Genomic DNA, 15,925 nt, shown 5'->3' with positions numbered 1-15,925 from the left:
TGATGTCTGTCATGTCTCAAAACTGCCTCAATTGAGAAACTGAAAGCCCAAAAAAAAGCAGAAACTATGAGCCACATTCCGTTGTCCACCCTTCACCAAAATATTTGCCTCTGTTGAAAGCCAGTATGAGTGGGCTCAGCAAAGTCTGTTTTGCCTCAGCTAAAATGTCCCCATATATACGTCTATATTAATATTTGTAAACTAGTATGAATACTTCTGATCCCTTCTTGAGGCACTGTGATTCCCAAGGATCCTCCTTTTCACAGACCAAGAGCCAGGAGGTGGAGCTAAAGAATAAATTTTAAAATGGGAGCAGAATGTATCACCAGAAAAATCAGCCTTGTCAAATACCAGGGCATCGGGCACAGGAGATGAGATTTGAAGGACAGATCAATGAAAGTAAGACAGGAGTCCTTTAAAGGCCAGAGATCTTTTTGGCTTCGTGTGCTCAAAACAACCCACATTTGCCACATACAAAGACAAGGTAACGGCTTGCCCTGGCTTTTACTCAAACTGTAGTGACAAAGCATTTATATAACATCAGTTGACAATCTTTCAGGAAGAAAGTGATGAGGAAACCATGATTTCTTAACAATATGGCTAAGTTGTAACACAGCTTATCTGCCTTAGTCAAAAACTGTTATGTGCATCCTTGCCTCTCCATTTCAGTCTTTGACTCTCTTCCATTTTTGTGTTCAATATATATTTGCCTCTTTCTCCTCCTTCCGCTGCCAAGAACAAAAATTCCCATCTGAATGGAGCAAAAATCAACCAGCATCCTTCAAAATAAAACTCTATTTACAACTGTAATCATCAGCCTTGAGAGTAACTGCATTGCATTGCATTTTAATGAAGTAAATCCTTCACCCAGCTCCTTTCCATGGCACCATAATAGAATTTGAGAGGGGATATAGTGTCTCTTGATCAGAAGAGACCAGGAGAACAAAATTCTGAACTGTATTTTCTGAGTGATCTGCTACTCCACTACATATCATAGCTTTGACAAGAAAATCATATAAAGGGTATCCTATTTTTTTTTCAAATGTCCTGAAAGATAATCTAGATATATTGCAGGTACATCTTTTAATAGACAGAGGATATTGCACAATCCAAAAATATATTTTCATTGTTTATCTAGGGATGTGACTTCTTGAAAACAAGTTGACAGAAACTCTCAGACAAATTCTCTATGCAAATGTTCTGCTGTAAGATGAGTAAAGCAAACTGAAAGCAGGTCAATTCCACTACTCTCCACTAGAGATTACAGGTAGGAATAATACTAACCTGACAGAATAATGCTAAACCTACTAAGAATGTTTATGGTTCTGCAGTATTTTCTTGTTCTGAACTCAACCAGAAAAAGGCCTTGCTTTTCTGACAAAAGGCAGATTTCTACCTCAGATGAGTGGATAACTGATTTTTTCTGATCACCAAGACTGTGAGACTAAGATTGGAAACACTGTTTTGCCATGTTCTTCTGTGCCAAATCAGTGCCTCAACTACCACATACTTTCTTTCCATTTCTACTATTGTGCTACTATAGTAGAAATAGCAATTTCTATTATTTGGGCTGAGAAAATAGGCTGTCTCTAATCAAATACACATGCTTTCTCTGTTCAAATAATTATTTCATGAATGAAATAAATATCCATTACAAAACTGATATCCTAACAGTACCTATGTCAGGAGATATGCCTGCACTAGGAAAGTCCCCAATTTCATCATCTGGCATGGCCAGCTCTCAGTTTTGAGAAAACCCATCTACACACTATGGCTGGCACGGTCATTGTGGTGCTGTGCACCAACCCAAACACATGTGCAAGAGAAGAGAAAGCAGGAATTCATCCAAGTGCAAGGAATATAAAACAAAAATTGGTTCATTAAAGGAGACTACTAAGAGAATCCTCAGATGACTGAATCATGACCATATGCTGCCACCACTATATGCCTCTTCACAGCTCACAATCTTCTCTATTATTTTGGACGTGCCTGTGAGCTGTGAAACTGTGGCCTTCTGTCCAATGCACCTGTTGTTAGAAAACACATGTACAAGGATACACAGCACCCTGGAAATCTGACAGTATCAGCTAGAACCAAACAACCAAAGCAAGTGAGGAATTCTAGTGAGAAATAGGAATGCAGTCCCAAAGCACTAGAGATACATGAACCACCAACAAAAGGTAAACCAAAAAATGTAGCAGAAATACTCAGCTGAATCAAGTTTGGGTGACAGCACTACATACCATGTCTGCTAGGGCAGCAGCAACTGTATCGTTTTGCTTATCTCTATGGAATAATGGCTTCTTTCTGATGCACTTGATCTTACAAAAGTGCAATGTACTTATGCTCAATCACCAGCCATAGAATAAATCTTTTAAGTGATACGAGAAAGTGAACAAGAATAATATGGTTAAAAGATTCTGATCTCATCACAGATTAATCTGCAAAGGAAGTAACATTTAGCCATAACTGCAAGGAAGCTGAACATCAAATACAAACACATATGGCAGAGTTGGCTTTCAAGATACTTTCACTCAACTCATTGTTTTCAAAGGATATGTGGAATATTTGTTTCTGTAGCATACACATCATTAGCAGTTGGATGCCTTGACTCCTGTGGTTGCTTGAGACTGAGCTACAACTGTAATAACACTGATTTGGGAAGTGTTTGGGGATCTTTTCCATTTTCCTTTAATAATACTTGTACAGACCACCAGCTTTATGGAATGCTTTAATAGACTTTTACAATACTTATTTCCAAATACAGCCATGTATAAACTAGCAATTATTTTTATTATAGCTCATGAATAATTAATTACAGTTCTGTAAAATTTCTGGACAAAAGTTACATTTGATAAGCTATTAATGTCTGCCCTGTAATCTTTGGAGCACTTTTGCAGGTAGTGCCACAAAATCCTTAGGAGACAGTTGGCACAATGGTAACTAATAAGACTGTTTCTTTCCTATATGCTTTCAGGACAGTTGAAAAAAAAAATTAAAAAAATTAAAAAGCTGAAGTTGTCCTATCTTTCTGAACTTGAAACTTAAAAAAAAAAAAAAAAACAAAGAGGGCATAGGTTAAGCTAATTTGTTTTGTATTCTTAATTTGATAATGGTTCAATTAATAGTGTCTGGATGTATGGATATTCTCCCTGTCATGCATTATGTTGGGATTTAAAAAGTCACAGGAGTATGGATTGATAGAATTTAGACATGTTCTTTGAATTAAATCTGGACAGTGTTTCCATGATTGCTTTTTTAGGGTGAAAAGTAGCTAGTAGGTATTTGCAGAAAAAGATTCTTTTCATGCCCTGCTGATATAAACACAACTAAATAATCCATCTTGGACTGAAGAAATGTAAAGGTCAGCATCTACCACTATTCCTGACAGTGAATTTAATGGTGTCTTTTCCAGAATAAATTATTACTCAACACGGAAGAGGTTTATAGAACCAAATCTTAAGGAAAGAGCACCATTTTTAAAAATTACATTCTTCTCAGAATATCAAACTAAATCATATATCTGAATCATGGATTTTTCACCTCTACTGCTTGAACAAAATAAGGATTTCAGAGGAAAAAAAACCAACAACAAACCAAAAAACAACAACAAACCAAAATGTCAATCTTTGACGTTATCAGTTATTTTTAGATAGGCAACCAACAGTACCATTCTGAGGTTTGATAGTTCATTGTTCAATAGGCAGATCTCTCCAGCTTTTCTTATGCAGAGCAATATCACAAGCATTATTATGATCTTCGTCTCAGTGGAAAACAATTCTTCTTTTAAAATAAAACTGCTTCCTTTGAAATATATACAGGATTTCTTCCTGATAGAATAGAATCACTAAGAATGGAAGAGTTAGAACATGTTCATGTTCTTCATGAACAATGGACATTTTATTCTTGCAGAGCTCAGGTGGATATTTGATACCCAGGACTAGACAAAGTGAGAAAAATGGAAGCTCAGAAACAACAAGAGAACATTTCTTCATCCAGATCATATATGACTTCCTGGATAAAAGAGGTAAATAAGGAAGAAATAGGGCAGAGCTTGTCACTGCTATTGTGCATGACAGATGTGGGCTGGAGGTGGAGCCCTGTGCTCCAGTCAATTTCTCCAATGTCAAAATCTGGTAACTCGCCATTGCAGACAAAGAAGCAGGAAAGTTCCATTCAAGCACTCCTGAGAGAGTTTTGCCTACAACCACCCTTCCAGAACTTTAAAATCTACTTTTAGTGCACAGCAGCAGTGCACCTTTGTGGCAGGATGGTTTTTGTAAGTCTTCTAATCATCTTGAGAACCAAAAATTTGTGTAAGTGATTGCTACTGAAGGCAAAAAAAAAATCTGCTTTATCTATTTCACAAGTTCAAAAGACCTGTTAAAGTTACTCAAAAAAAATTTCACTGAACTTCCCCAAATGGCAAAACAGGGTTGGGATTTGCTAAAATTTGCACAGTGATGCATTCAAATCAGCCTACACTGTTCCTAACAGTTTAATTTCCCTATCCATTTGAAGAAATTCTGTGACCAAATTCCTTTTTACCTTATTTAGGAACTTTAGATAAGTGCCTGTAGTTAAGTGAAGCTTTCTGAAAAGTGAAGAGAGACAGGCACCACTGGCCAGTAAATAAGACCTCAGTGGGCCAATTCTCCCTATGAAGGTTTTATGTGTCTCCTAGGAATATACATGAATTATGAAATGACTATATTCCCAGTTTTGTCACCTCAGGTTTCTAAAGGCAAGGTAATAAATCTGTCCCTTGCTGTGGACCTAGTTATTACTGGTACAAAGGTACCTTCTCATTCGGGACTCAGCTATATTTGGATATGCACTTTTACACTGGTATAATTGTCTATACCCTAGGGGAGTTGTACTACTTAAGATACACTTATATAGTAAAAGAAGCACAATTTTCTGGTGCAGAAATATCCAGTCTGCTCCTTATAGAGAGTTTATGGCTCATTTTCTAATGGTTCATAAATTGGGACAATATTCCTTAATAAAATCAGGAGGCAAGAGGGCAAGAGATTAGGATAGGCAGGCAAGTAGCAAACAGAGAGGCAATAATAGCAAAGTCTGGTGATTTTCAAAGTTCTGTTCTATCTATTCCTCACAACATATACTTACAGCCTGCCTCACCTGCTGCCTCATCTACTGGCCTTTTATTATCTCAGCCTTCATTCCTTGAAAGATAAACTCGTGGAATGAATGCACCAATTAACATTTCAATAAGCAATTAAATCCCCAGTCAGTGGCTGAACTGTGCATTTCAAGTGTGGAAGACTGGAGTTTATGTCTCCCATACCTCAAAAGGCAGAAGGCTGCCTCTTTATGTGAAACTGGGTCTGATCAAGAGACCTCTTAATTAACTGCCATAGCAAGTTCAGCCCCTGCCTTGCTGTGTGTAATTCCTTCTGTCCTAGCTTTGCCATCTGTAAAATAGGGCTGACTAAGACTTTTCTCATGAGGGGGGAGGTGAGAAGGAAAAATGCTCAGTAGAGGTATAATTCTTGGGGAAAATCAGGAAAAAAGTGACAAACTAGAACCATTATCCTTTGCAACCCATCTGCACTCAAAATCACCTGCAGTGCAAACAGAAAACAATACAAAAAAGTTGCTCTTTAAAATGTGCCAGTAATGCTCTGATGCCAGGCCTTAGAACAGATTCCCAAACCTTCAGAAAAGACTGTAGTGGCTAAACTATCACATATGTTAAACAGAGGTAGCCAACAGGCTCTGTCCTACTACAGAAAAGAACAAGGAAAGGAAATGAAAAATAACTTTCTGCCCAGAGTGCTATTTAATCTTGGAATGCATCATCGTGCTTGTGGATTGCTTCAGTAATCTGAGCCAAACAAAGGTACTGGAGAACTTTGAAGCTGTGATTTCAAGAAATCAGTATATGGAAATGGTAACAGCTTAAGAAATTCTCTGTCTTCACATACTCTTGCTTTTTTCCTACCTCGCAGGATGGCACACCTGCAAAATACATCAGCTAACTAAGCCAGCTGTAAAAACAGTTTTTTAAGCCACAGATCAATTTCTCAGCCCAGCTCACAGCACAGACATCAACATGATGAGGAGAATGAATGGGGAGGAATACATTAAACAAGCACTGCCTGATAACTTTGTCTTGCAAAAGAATTCTGCTCTGACAACACAGTGAGTGCATGTGTGTGCATGTACAGACCCAAATGACTCATTTTGTCTCCTGACAATCCATCTCCACATGCAGATACTAATGCAGCCTCTTTCACCCATGTGCTTCAGGGCAATCTAACAATGGTGTGGCAAGAATTTTACCCCTACTTTGATGTATGGAAGAAGCCAGAACACACCCCCAAACCATGACCTATGCTGTAATAGTTTTTCTGAATGAGACAGCAGCTACTGAGTTAGTATCTACAGAACACAGCTCCTGAGTAGCTTCTCCTCTCTCTTTAGTGCCTTAGCCCTGTTTGTCACCACTTTATTCATTTGCCACCACTTTATTCATTTTTCCAGATTTCACTACAAACAACTTGTACAAGCTGTTGCACGATGTGAATGCAGTGCCATAACAGCGGGTTTCTCACCAGGAATCATAACACAGGTAGGTGGAAAAGAGGGCAGAAAACTGTATGGCAACAGCACTTTTTCATGATTGGAAAGTGTTTTCCATGTGAAAAGGCAAAAATAAAACCTCAAAATAAAGGAAAAGGAGGAAGTGAAGGGTGAGTGGGTGGGGGAGAGTAAAAATCAAACATGCCTGTGACTAAGACATACAATAAAATCTATTTACTACCCAAATAATTCTTAGTGCAAACAAGGTGGTTATGACACTCTCAGATATGTCAGCTGAAAAACAGTAAAAGGTAGAGGGGGATTGATGTCCTGTTCCAGTTCTTTCTGTTCCACATCTCACCTCTTGAGTTCTGCTGAATGTGACATTTTTCCCTGGCACCTAATACACAGAACTCTGCTGCTAATTTTGTGCACAGAGTTCTCATGCTGTGTAATTTGAGGCCAGAGACTCCTCCAACAGCCTGCCAGACGGAGTACACACCCTTCAACACTGCTTCTGCTGCAGAGAAAGGGGGGATGGGACAAGGAAATGAGCCAAACAAGAAACAAGAAACAAGCTTCCAAACTTGTCCAAGATGTTTAGCCAATTTTTGGCTCTTAGATTTATCAGGGATCTATCTCCAGCTCATCCTGTCCAGTTTGTCAGAAGACACATCCAGTTGATTTGCCAGCAATTGCAAATACTCAGTCAACTTAAGATGCACACTTTTCCTTTTTTTCCCCATATTAGATTCTGTCTGGCTGCTCTAAAACTAAATCAGGGTGTTGGCCACAAGGGTCTTTCAGTACTGCCCTGATGAGATAGTACAAAAACTGATTTCTGCAATATTATAATCAAGGATTTGAAAGAGAATCTGTTTTCTCTTTCTCCCATCTTGGTTAACATCTTTGCATCTCACAGAGATAGTCTTTACTGTGATACATTCTACTAAAATGAGAATGGTCAAGTAACCTTCAAAAGATGGGCTGATGTGCTCAGTAGGGGATTGAACTGGATGTCTTCCCATTAACTAACCAGAAAAAACAGACTCCCCTCTTTGCCTTCAGTGCCTTTTAGTGGGATCATCACTTCCACACTATTGAATTAATCCATTTTCAATACTACTTACTTCTTCCTTGGTGCTGATATTGCCAGAAGGAGAACCCCCCACATTACTCTATTCTCTCCACTCCAATCTTCTTTTACCTGACTGTATCACAAACAGACAGTGAGGGGACTGTAGGATTAAAAAAAAAAAAAAAAAAACTTCCCTAACAGAATTGTATCAGTAACTTCTTTTACTGTAAACACTTTATGTCAGAACAAAAAAAAAAAAATAATCTGCACTGCCTAAAGATTTCTTTGGATGGTACAGCATCATCCTCACTAATGCCTCTTCTCTGATAATTATTTTGACCAGCAGTATCGAGCACAAACCTAGTCTGAAAAGAAAAAGGAAGGACCTCAGTCCCTGCAGTACAGTGAGTGCTATGATAATCCACAGACCCATCTGAGACTAATTTAAATCTTTCTTTAGAATTTGAGAAGAGCTGGGACATCTTCTGCTGTTCACCTGCAAGAGAGCATCATGATCTTTGACACCCAGAGAACTTTCTTTGAACTTTCTCTGCAGTTCATCTCATTGTGAAGTATGTGCCTCTGGAGAGAGAACAAGGAAGGGAAGGCTGGGAAGAGGAACACAGTCCTTTATTCTACATCTGGGAAGTGGGATAAACCAAAAATTATATATAAAGTCAGATAACTTCATATACTGATTTACTTCAATCACTAACATGCTCCACTGAAGAAAAACAATGGAATGAGGGAAAACATAGGGACAATGCACAGCTGACAAAAAGAGTAACATAAAAAGTAAAAATAGGGATGTGTGGAAACAATCAAATGTAAGGAAGAATTGGGAAGAATCTCTCCTTTCTCTAAAGAAATGCAGTACATTTCCAAATTTGACCCACATGTGTCTGGCTATCTAATTTATGAGATGTGAAGCTGACCACCCAGAAGGTTGGCTATAAATTATATCTCTTAGATATGCCAATATGATTTATATTAGGAGCTAGGAAGGAAAAACTGATGAATCCTGACCTTACCCTCTGGGGAACTGCCTGGAATATACTCTCTTGGTACCTGAAAGTCTGTAGATGCCCTGAGGTAGTAATATTCCTTGCCAAGACCTCTGCATCATAATAGGTAATAGATCAGAGCCTTTTTTCCACTGTCTGACTGCATGGCTGCCTAGAACAACTACAGTCTCAGATCCACAACAGTTGCAATTTTGCTGACTAAGTTTTACTCAAATCCTTGCTTTTTCCTCTTCTTTCATAGATCTTTGTTGTTTAGCCTTTGTTTCTCTCTCTATACTTCCACTTTGGTTTGTTGGGGATTTTTGCAGTAGCAGAACAGTAGCCAGTAGGTCAAGAGTAATTATTTTTCTTGTCTAGTAAATGCTTATCAGGCTGTATCTGGAATACTGGAAGACTGTATCTGGAATACTATCACTTGTTTTGGACCCTCAAAAACAAGACAAAGAGTGACAGTCTGATAGAGCTCAACCAAGGACATATAACACTGGAGCACATGATATTCAAGGTAAGGTTGAAGTAAATGACTTAGTTTAGCTTAAAAAGGAAATGACTGGGAGGGAGATATAATTGTTACTCCAACTAAACAAAGGGAAATTAAAGAGCAGAAACAGCTAGACTCTTCTCCTAGGTGGACAACGAAAGGACAGGAGAGAGAGTTGCACAAGCAAAAAAACTCAGTGGAGATAAGAAAAAATAATTCAACGTGCCACTGGAACAAGGGCCTAGAAAGACTGTGGGATCTCTTTCATGGGAAATGTGCAAACTTTGACTAGACAAGTTTAACCTACCCTTTATATTAGGTCACCTTTGAGCTATTCATTGCATATATGACATCTGGTGGCCCCTTCTAACCTTACTTATTCTATGTTCAGATACCAGATGCTATCTTCAGACAACCAAAGCCTCCATCAGAGTTACTGGCCAGCCAAGACAATCTGCTTGACCTAAATTAAAATCTCTCAGGCATTTGGCAACCATGAACGCTTCAGACAGTCTATGATATGGTGTTATAGAATCAAATTTCTTTTATTAAAAACAAAAAAGAGATGAAACCCACAATTTTCCATAAAATTAACACTTCTAAAATCATTACCTTTAATAACATCATAGTAAAATATATTGATGCATATTCTCAGATTGGAAAGAAGAAGAAATCCACTGATCTCCATGCCTTGCTCATACTTCCTGTCTCATTCATCTGCAAATTCTTTTCTCCTTGATCACCAACTTTTCCCATCTCACCATTTTCCCCTGGAAATGGTGAAATTTTTCATCCCTCCCCAAGCCCATCTTCCTCCTCAACTTACTTTTCTCTTCACATAACCTTTTATTTCCTTTATTGATCCCAACCTTTGTCCGTCTAGCCTTGAACCTCTGAGCTGGAAAATAATTCCTCAAGGCACCTCCCCTAAATAGCAGCTAATTATTTGGCTTTGGGCCTGCACCTGCTTTGTCAGCTCTCTTGTCATCAAGTCTATCAAGTGTGTGGGGAAGCTTTGGAATGACCAAGAAACCTATAAACTGACCTGGTAATCCCAGGGAAAACCTGGTCTGCATTAATGATACTTGTAAAATAATCAAGAGAGCCTGAGAGATGCGTAAAGTACCTTTGAGCAGCCTTCCTCCAATGTTCTCTAACACTTCAAGTATTCAGTGCTCCAAAAAGGGGGAGGAGGGAAATATGTCTGCCATGAAAATGAATAGAGAGACTAAAATTATGCACCACACAAGCACTAGACCTGCACTAATTTTATTAGTAACTAACACATTTCTTTGGGTTTTCTTTTGCCTTAGTAGTTTGTCTCCCATTGCCCTCAGTTTCTTTATTGCTCATGCTGTGGCCTTTAGACATCAAGAGTCTTAGTAGAAGAAATAAAACAGTTATAACATTCACCATGCCTGGCATGCTGACACAGGGAAACAAAGGATGAAGAAACATTTACACAACTTGAAATTGGGCTCTTTAGGCTGTTAACTAGTGAGCACTCAGAAAGGCTGTGGAGTTTTATAAATAGACCTGATTCAGAGAACAAGAATCATAGAAAATAACACTTTCACTTAAGTACATAACTCCAGCTGGCATTTTAGAGATATAACTTGAAAAGTCAGTGACATTTTGGTCTCAGTTACAGAAAAGTTACAGTTCACATATTTTGAATGCAAGACATGGGGCTTACCAGTCCACCTACATCATCATGAAAATATACAAAGAGTTTATGAACATAACAGAAATTTTATACTAGAAAAATTGTTAATTTATCTCCTCTTGAATCCATATTCTGATTCATCAGAGCAGACCTGTATTTCTAATCTGAATACTTTCTTTTCAATTGTTGTTGCAAAACGCAAAAAAATTTGAAAACAAAACACACTTGCTTGACTTGGCAATACAGTTCACATTCTTACAGATGACTCTCTTATGCTTTCAAAGTCTATCAGATTTAGCTAGGCTAACAACAGACACTCTGCTTTTACATATAATCCTTCTGCAAATCTCAATAAACTCTTTGCTGAAATAATAGCCATCCAGCTGCTAAACCCACAAGATAATTAAACACTCTATGAAAGGAAATTTCTTTTTAAGCAGATTGAAATGTTATCAAATTATGACTCTCTCTTAGTTTGAATAATAATTATTCAAATACTTTTTTCTTTTTAACCTTTTCTCATGTAAGTTCTCTCTGAGGCCCTTGGGCAATAGAAAAACTAAAAATGTAACTGTGTGATAGCAGAAGGCTATGTGAAGAAGGCAGGAAAAAAGGCATTAAATAGTTACTTCATTCTCATTTAGACTCCAAATCTAGCTTCAGAGGGACTGTTCATAGTCTAAAAGTTAAGGGTAAAGAAGACTTTATCCTTAATTTATCCAAGTGCAAGATCACACTGCCTTTGGCATAAGAATTGTTTCTTGCTATGAGACATCTAAGTACAATACTTATAAAAGGCCTCATTTACAGTGGGATCTAGAAAATTTATGCAGTATAAAACAAGAGAGAAAGAACATCTAGGAAGAGAAACTTCTAGTAATTTCCAATAAGTCTATTCTCCAAATAAATACCTGAATGAGTTTTCTTGTACTCATTTGGTTCGAGTCTCCATTTTGACTGGACATATGAAATACTGCTTAATACTTTACTAACCACAGAGAAATTGAAGAAGGTGTGGTAGCCTTGCTTAAGAATGTACACTTAAATTTATGCTGACAAGGAAATCCAAAGATTTACAAACATGACAATTTATTTAAAAAATCAGCAACAACAAAAAACATAATGGAGAAAATAAGTCAACAATGGCTATTTTTAAAGGACTAGCAGACTATGTAGAACCACAGGAGAAGGGTGTTTGCTATATACTACTGATTCCAGTCAAGATAGCCTCTCTTTCACTTTGGAAAGGGAACAACTCCCTTAATCACACATTTGGCTTTCTTTCTCCAAGTGTCTATATCTACAAAAATCACTTCTTGCCCAAAACCTACCTATTTATTTCTCTAAAATATGACTGTATGGTGTGCTACCATTCTAAGGGAGAGTCTAGCAGATGTTTTTGTTTTGATGTCTCATCTTCAGGCTCCTTTTAAGGAGCTATTAGTCTTCCCAAATCCCCCAACTAAATTTATCAGCAGTTGTTTGCAGCCAAGAGTTAAGCTAAATTAAACTTTGAAATCCCTGTACAGTGTATCAGATGCACTTCTCTTAGGGGAGCAGAAAGTTCCAAATGTTCCACTTACCAAAATGTAGAAGAACTATGTTTTTCTCTATAGGTTTCTCAAAGCTTCTACATATTTTTCAAGATGACCACAATTTCCCTGATTTTATAAGAGCAGGAACTCAGCTATTGAAACAACTTTTCATCTAACTCTGCATCAGGTATGCACTTGCTGTTTTCACATAGGTACATACTCTACTCTACAGGTCTAGATGATGTAGGGAGGAGAAATGTATACACACACACACACACACACTCTCTCTCACTCTTAGGCTAAGGCTGTAGGCGTGCTTGAGGCATCTGTTCCAGGAGACACCCACAGTGAAAAGGTATTTATCTACATCTCTCTCTCTCAGCATGTATGTATCCATTCCCCAGCCTTCATCCTCACACAATCAATCATTCCCTTGTTTGCTTGTCTCACATACTCATAAGTACTAGAACAGATATTTCTCCTAGTCTTAGTGAGTAATAAAATACACAGTGCTTTAAAAGTTTGTATGTCAATACTTGGTTAGCTTTGGTGACCATATTTGATAATTCCTCATTCCAGAACTGTATTCGTCTGTGGTTCTTCCATGTCAGAAGATGGACAATTATGTATCCTTACATACACACACACACACAAAAACCCCAAAACCAAAGCAAACACCACAACAACAAAAAACCCCTCAAAACAAAACCACAAAACAAAACATAATATGACAGTCCAGTATGTACTCTTTCTTATAAACAATAAAAAAGCACATGCATAGAATACGGATGCTTAAGAAGAAACAGCATAAGAGACAAATCTTCTACCTGGTTTTGCCTTTAGATTACAATCTAAAACACCAGTAGTTTTCATCAGTCACTGATATCTAACAAGAGATCAGTACCTACATAGATTTATGGTGTCAATGAAACTCCTAACCAATTGGCCTTCTCTCTGCAAAGTAATTATTCAGTGCTACTAATTGATCCCCATCACATTGCAGTTCCCGAGAAAAGCTCTAGAAAAGAACCATGGTGAACTATCCATTAAAAACACCACAAGAGTCTCAATGACAACTGCAGAAGATGGCTCAGATCCTCAAAAGACATCTGAGTTGAAACTGCAGCTCTCTGGATGTAAAAGCAATTCTTGCAAACCAGGTTACATTAAACTGGTGAAATAAAAACAAACTTCCTCTCCCAAGACTTCATAGCATTTGCCCTGAGGCCAAATCAAAGATTTGCTCACAAAATCATTTGTCTATCTCTCACACCAGTTTTGGGGTTTATTTCAGGAGAGAAATTGTCTGTGAAAAGTGTGATTTCTGCTGTCTTTATTCCCATGGCTACTAGAAACTGCTAGAAAGGGAATTGGGCACATCACACAAAATGTCAGGTTAACAAATACCAACACAACAGCTCAGAGAAAGAGACACTTTATCACACCTTCATCCTCCCATATCACACTAAAAGAAAAGGGAAAGAAACCAACAGAAAACTAGCCAAAACCACGAAAGGCAATCAAATACATCCTTCAGAAACGTAAGCTTATCTAAAAATAGTATGAAAGGTTAAGCAAGTCTCTTGGTTTTACTTAGAGCAGTAATAAAGGTCTTTGTAAGGGATTTGCACAAGTTCTGTGCTGTTACAGTAGCATCTGTCTCCTCATTGCTGGAGAAAAACCGTGGCAAGGATTTAGAGCATGTATAACCAGAGAGAGGAATCATCTGTCATTCCCTCACGGGGCATTAGCAAACTTTTGCTCTCCTGGGAGAAGGAAGAGCCCCACTCCTCCCCCTGTCTCTTGTGAACACAGCTTTAAGCATTTTTTCAATATGCTTACGAATACAGGCTTATGAATAATGTTATTAATTGGAACAAATCTAGTTCTATTTAGAAGGGGTGAAAGAAGCCCAGCTGAAAAGAGACAATGTTCTGTGCAATAAACAGGGTGAATATGGTAGTAAAGAAGGAGTCAAGTAACAAACAAATCCTCTGTGTGAAAGGAATGATCTCTTTGCTCCACCCAAGTGCAACTGCTGTCACAAGCTATACTTGTCATCAAAAAGAAAAGGATGGTCCATTTTGGATGATACCATCCCAGGACAGGATGTAACATGCAATTTCTTGTGCCACTATACTGTGTGGTCTCATGTAAACAGTTGATTTGTTGGTGTTTCACTTGCCTGCCCTTTAACAGGAGAAAGTCCCTGGGCAGCCAGGCCATAGTAACAGAAGACATAGAAGCACATTACCTCTGAGATCAACAAGGTTTTTAGTATGCCCTGGTATTTGCTTTTTCCTTCACAAATTACAGAGCATAATTGTCAACAGAAGTGCACAAAAAAGAACTGAGATTATAAATTTCAGAGGCAAATGCTGCCAACCAGCACATCACTTGTGTCTTACAAGTCTCTGCAACATCCACAAGCTAGTTATTAATGATCAATTTTCTGAAATATCTCATTCTTCTTCGAGACAGAAGCTTCTGTGTCCAGTGAGATCAAAACTCAAAAGGCTTGGAAGGCTATTGCCTCTTACAAACAACCATCAAAATACCAAAGCCTGAGCCTAAAGTGATGATGCATCTCTACCAAATGCACTGATGCTCTACTTCTAGATTACAATTTCTCTTACCTACACAAGGCATATACACAAAATTTCAAAAACAGGAATTCAAAAAGGCCCTGCAATAGGATGATTTCTGCAAGAGATTGCCACCATGAACCTTTTGCAGAAGGAAAAACAATACAAACATCCAAGCAAAAAAATTATGCCCATGATGAGGATCAATTCAGATCCTCAGATGTGCAAAATATAAAAAACCATAAGTTTCTATAAAAATGGTTAGTCCAATAAATCTATTTCCTTTTTGCAAATCATTTTTAAGTAGTAGGAATAAACTTTTTCACTTTCATAGGGAAATAAAGAAAACCCCATACATAAAATTATTAACAATGTGATGATTATCAGAAGGAATATCTAAAAGGAAATTGTAAGTTGAGATACAGTGGAAATGGCAGGGGAAATATACTTCCCTTAGGAGTACACCTGTGACTCTTTCTTTAATGTTTTTTTCTCCTGAACACAGAGGATAAGGATTTTACAAGAGATAAATTCAAATTTTCAATTTGACATTTGCCTGAGGGGATCCCAGGTGAGTGCTGCTGGATGAGCTAACACTTGAATGTCTGTCCATTCTCTTAAGTTTAGAACAGGTCCCATTCTCTTAAGTTTAGAACAGGTAGCCAGAGCAGAGATTTCCTTCCTGTAGTCTTCCATTTAGGCAACCTAAAGATATAGAGAAGTGAAAACACAGGAGAATTCAGTGTTTGGGTCAGATTCAGACCATGAACAACACGGAGATATTCTTTTAGTGCAAATAAGATTGTTTTGTGTGTATTTGTTTATTAACAACTGTACTGATGCTGTTCAACTCATTTCATTAGAGTGACTGAAACAGCATTTCAGAATAATGACTTTTTTTTACTGTCATTCACCTTAGCTGGATTCAAATCATCACTTTAACTTATGAAGATATCTCATTTACCAATTGTGTAAATGGAAGAACTGTTTTCTAATGAAATATTGA

At 37.8% G+C, this 15,925-nt stretch overlaps 1 protein-coding gene across 6 annotated transcripts in view; it reads right to left on the bottom strand.

Moving 5' to 3' along the window:
• Nucleotides 1-15,925, bottom strand: part of NCF4 (neutrophil cytosolic factor 4) — a 55,565-nt gene that overhangs the window by 12,668 nt on the left and 26,972 nt on the right. The window lies entirely within an intron of this gene.

The sequence above is a fragment of the Melospiza melodia genome, chromosome 4 (genome assembly GCF_035770615.1).
Source record: "Melospiza melodia melodia isolate bMelMel2 chromosome 4, bMelMel2.pri, whole genome shotgun sequence".
NCBI classification, from domain to species: domain Eukaryota; kingdom Metazoa; phylum Chordata; class Aves; order Passeriformes; family Passerellidae; genus Melospiza; species Melospiza melodia.
The sequence above is the reverse complement of the archived record's forward strand: the minus strand, read 5'-3'. Positions and strand labels throughout refer to the sequence as shown.